Source organism: Lepeophtheirus salmonis, chromosome 6 (genome assembly GCF_016086655.4).
Source record: "Lepeophtheirus salmonis chromosome 6, UVic_Lsal_1.4, whole genome shotgun sequence".
Lineage (NCBI taxonomy): Eukaryota > Metazoa > Arthropoda > Copepoda > Siphonostomatoida > Caligidae > Lepeophtheirus > Lepeophtheirus salmonis.
The window spans coordinates 4,109,404-4,114,786 of NC_052136.2; positions in this window are offsets into that span (position 1 = coordinate 4,109,404).

The window sequence follows — 5,383 nt, forward strand, 5'->3', positions numbered from 1 at the left end:
CTCTCCGCCATCAACAATAGAGGTCTCACTCGATCACAGAAATAAAGTAGGCGGAAGGAAGATTCTACCGCCTCTTTACAGAAAAAACATTCACATTCCGTTTTATTTGACTTACTGGTGTATACGGAGGATGTTGCAAGCCTATACCGAAACCGCTTCTATGACCATGTTGCAAAGGAGTTTGAGTGTATTATTCTTGGGTTGACTGCTTCTTCTTCCATATTAAGTTTCTTCCAGCGTTTTGCCACCAACAAGTTTGGTTGTGATTTTTTTTTCTTCTCCACTGAACTATCAAGAAGGGAACTGGTGGGCCTTGTTCTTGGAAATTAGCAGCACAAGTCATGGAAGTGACCCCTGCTTGAAAGATTCAGTTTGTAATATTTCCCGAAAATCCCTGACGTCACTTCCGGTACGTTTATTGCTAGTAAAATGTACTTTTCAGAAAAGTAATTATACTTTTGCCTTTAAAAATTACATTAGCAAAATAATTTAGAAAGTTTAATTGATTTGATGGACGACACAGAACATTATATTATATTGAATGTACTTCATGATTCATTTATGTTACTTAGATGGACCCAGTGCACACATGGTATTATATTCTTACATTAAAGTATCTTTTAACATGTAAATAATCTTATAAAATTACCTGACTGAAATAAAGGATAGAAAAAATTTGTCGGCTCAATTCCAATAATTTGTGTACTTTTCTTAGAGAAGTAATTAAGTACCTTTTATCAACTCCAAGACACCATTTAAAGCATCTAAAAAAGATTTTAAGACAAACTAAACATTTATATTTGAAATATGTTTTTAATGTGTTTTTATCAATTGTTTAAGTCTTTTTGTCCATGCGGTTTTATTTCCTAATATCTATTGTAGATTTTATCAGTTTAACATAAGTATTCTAGCAATATTGTGATGTAATCTTAACCTGAAACTTTAATTTTAAACTATAATATTTATTTATGTCTAGATTTTTACGTAAAAGCTTTGGTATTTGGTTGTAAGATCATTTGAAAACAAGACAAAATGTCCAATTAATTATTTTACATTATAAAGGGTATGATTTCTATTTAAAAACCAATAGGATGTTAAAAAATAGAAGAATTTTCCCCGAAACTAATTATAAATCATGCGATTTTAATAAAAATTGGTGCCAAATGAAAGCTGAATCAATTTTTTTATTATTATTCAAGAAATTGCCTTTGGCGTTAATGAAAGTCTCGATTCGACCTCGATAACGGGGGAAAGTTTGATGACAATCTCCTTTGGTATGTTGTATTGCAGGAGCATATGTTGGCATGTCTCAAACTCTGCCCCACACAAAGAAGTCCATGGGGTTGAGATCCAGTAAGCTTGGAAGCCAAACACTGGGTCGTCCAAAAAAAGTAAAAAAAAATATGACAACTAATTCCTTCCTGACTCCCCAGACAAAGGATCACCCCATGTTTAAGAAGTTTGCAATATATCTTAATGTATATACATAGAGTCCAATATTTCATTGCATATTTTGCTCAATTTTAGGTTTTTATTTAAATTTCGAGCATGAGTTAAGATATCCAAGAATATTAACTAATATGTAGTGTCTTCATTTTTTTACCTTTGAAAAATTTGCCATGGGATTACTCACATTGAAAAAAGCTCAGGGGTCAGAGTATTTATTTAATTTAAATATTATTTACATTAAATAAAGGAAGGTGACTATTTTTATCAATTGTAATTCTTAGAAATTTACAGGAAAATGGTATTTTTCAAATATCACTAATATATATTATGATGTTGTCACGGTACGTTTACCAATTCAAGGTACATCCATTCCAATATTTTTTATCGAATAAAATATAACTCATTCACAAAATTCTATATACTTAATGAAAAATTTAATGAAATTGTGTTCAATGATCTTTCCACGAACACAGTAGATTTTGAGTTCACATCGATAAATGTTCTGCTATATCTATTTCCTGAGACTACATATTGCCTAGTAGGTTTTGTTTATTTTACTTAAATTAATTATAGAAAAGTCGTTGATTTGGGTTTCAAGAGTTTTCAAGATAGTCTATTTAGTTGGTGTATTAGAAAGGTTTCGGTTCTAGTATTTGTGTCTCTAGAAAAACTGTATTTTTTTTAAAAATAAATAAATATTATTTTTTCTTTATTTGGCAGAGTTTATTTCTTATTTCTATGTTAAGAGGTATATAAACAACTCCAGTAGAGAAAATCCAAAATATCCAATTGAATAATAGAATGTATGCCTAGGCTTTTATGGTACTTTAAAGAAAGTTATTGATAGTTTTTACGCAAGACTTCTGAAAATAATTATTGATGCCATACAGCTAAGAACATTATTCACATAGTAAAAATATATGTACATGGGCACGTTCAGAAATGACGGGGTTAGCAAGAAGTGTGTTTACACTCTTTTTTTTTTAATTGATAAGGGGTTGAGTTATAAAAATAAAATAAATTCTTGGTTATAAAGATTTTGAGATTGAGATAATCTTGAGAATAGGGTCAAAGCTACTCCTTACCACAATCTCGACACTGTGTTGAAGCTGTGACTAATTTTTTATTGAATTTTGAATATTCATTAGTATATTTACAATTTTGCAAAGTTTCATTGAAATAAATTGAGTTGCAAAAAGGCTATTGGGGGTTCAATATTTCATTGTTTGACCGCCATTCTTTGTAATGCACTCTGTATAGCATGAAATAAGTGATGTTTTTTTAATAGCAAAAATAATTTGAAAGAGTTTAAGTTTACTATGTACAGACATTGTTAAAATTTGTTCTTCTTCAAAAAGAAAGATAATAATTATAGCCTTTAAGACTTTATAGACTTAAAATATGAAAATTATGAAATCCAGCAACATAACTTTAAGATAAAAACTTCTGAATCCATTTAAAAATAGAGATTATATTATATGTCTATTGCTTGAAACATAAAAAGGTTGTAATGATCACGAGTGTAATAGTGTGTACGGGTTCAAGCCTGAAAATTAGTATATTTTATTTTTTTGATAAAATTAGTGTGACTATATTGAATTATTAATTCATCATATCCCAAATCCTTTTATTCTCTGATTTTTTATTTCTTCAAGTTACAACGAAAATAAATATATACGCTGATACCTACCACATTATTAAATTGGAAATTACTCATTTGAGTAAAAACAAGAGTGTTTTAAGAAGAAATTGGTTAGAAAATATGTTTTAAATCATCAAAATTGATAGTATAAAGATAGTTTTTTTCAAAATCAAATAACTTTTCATCCTAAATAAAGAGGAATAAAACTGTTTAGATTTTTTGATAATTATTGTACTGAATGGTTCACAGCTTAAATAAAAGAGATAATTTTAGTTTAACCAATCAAATGATACACGTCATGAATAGTTATGGTTGATTTTATACATGAACAATGAGTATTTGACTCATTTAATCTCATAATTTCTTTTGTGACTTTTCTTTTCGGGACGCATTTGGACATAAAATGCTGCTGGTGTATAGTCCATAGTTTTTTCTTTCAAGTAATTTAAAAATTATAAATAAATAATGTAATTTATAATTTATGCTTGTCTATTTAAATCGAATGTAAAAGTACGCAATTTATTCCAGAACAATAAATAACAAACCCAAAAAAACCCGAATATTTTTATTAGTAAAACCCAGAAAATAAGCAAACCCCAAGTTAAAAATTTGCATGGTGGCCTTCTGGTTTTCATAAAAAAAAGTTTAAGTTCGTCCAAATTACTCCTGAAAGGTATTGTGTACGGCGATACTCCCATACTTACGCCTGATTTGAAGATGACTGAACATATTTGTACTCACAGGTGAACCACTTTAAAAGAAAAATACCAAGATACAAATTGCTAAAGTTCGGTAAATCAAATATTCAGTAGCAATAAACAATCAAGAGATTTCTACATAACAATCCTCTCAGTGTGTTGCTAAACCAAATTTATGATGAACAAATTTTTTGATTTTTTTGTTGATGTTTCTTTGTTTTAACTACAAATTAAAAGTTTATTATAATAACCTTTGTAAATTAAATCTTGTTCAACCCCATCTCAATAAACTAACCTACTCATAACTTCCCTAAAGTGAGGATCGCTTAATACATGCACCAACTACAAAACAATCATAAAATTACTTTACCTCTAAATAATTTAGTATCTTGCGTAATATCCAATTACGCAATAGAATGCTTATGGGCCATAGGTACTTAAAAATATTACCAATGTAATATGTCAAATTAGTTATACAATGTCACTATTTGGCTTTATTGAACAGATTAAATTCTTATAAGTGTTCATTTGAATTGCAGCTGGTTAATGCAATCTCCCCTTCATGTTACTACCTAAAAAAATATTCAACATATTGAATTCTCATAAGTGTTCAAGCATGACGATTAACTGACTAATTCAATCTCCCCTTCTCTTCTAATTTTTAATAGTAGAATAAAGAATAAAAACTGTTGCTAGGCAGAAAAAAAAACGGGGGAGGAGGAAGATTCAAAAACTTATTTTTGTATATACATATAAGATACCCCCTCAAAAACGTATTCTTAGCCAAACATAACACTTTTAGTAAATTGTTCATTAGGGCTTGAAGAAATATGATACTCTGATTTGAGATATCCTTGTTGCCTGCCGATGAGAAGAGAAAACACATGTAATTTGAAAAGGAAAAGAAGAATATATTTTATCTGGTGAGGAAAATTATGTGTATTTTGGGCATATTAAAAAAACAAAAAAATAACATGGTACATCTGACAATTTGTCGAATATAGTTGAGGGAACCGCTAGAATCAGCTGTGATGAGGAAGGAGGGGGACAAGGATATATACAAGTACATAGCCAAGATTGACTCCAATACCGATTCCCAATTCTACTCAGAGTACCACAAGGACTGACAACTATAAGTCCACAACAAATCCTCAAGGTTACTCTGCGTCCATTATGAGAACACAGGAATGTTCAATCAGGTTTTGAATATAATTGAAAAAAGAAGAAAAGGAAATTAACTTCTTAGGAGTCAAATAATAATGAAAACTGATTAGGAAAAGAAAATAAATTCTTCAGATTACCAATTCCAAAAAAACGGGCATGCTAAAAAAAACACAATATGCACATCAATAGTCATCACTCATCTTTGTGTATTATATTGACGTGGTGTACATGTGGCATTTTTGTACAAGTTGTAACTTGTATAAGGAAATTAATCAAGATGGAACCATAAAGTAAGATGAATAATTTTAAATGGAGGATTTCCAGTACTTGGGATGAGGCTATTACAATAGTTGAATATTCAAGTGATGATCTATAGATTAATGGTGCAATATTTGACTGCAAATTACTGAAATTTAAGTAGGGGGGGCAC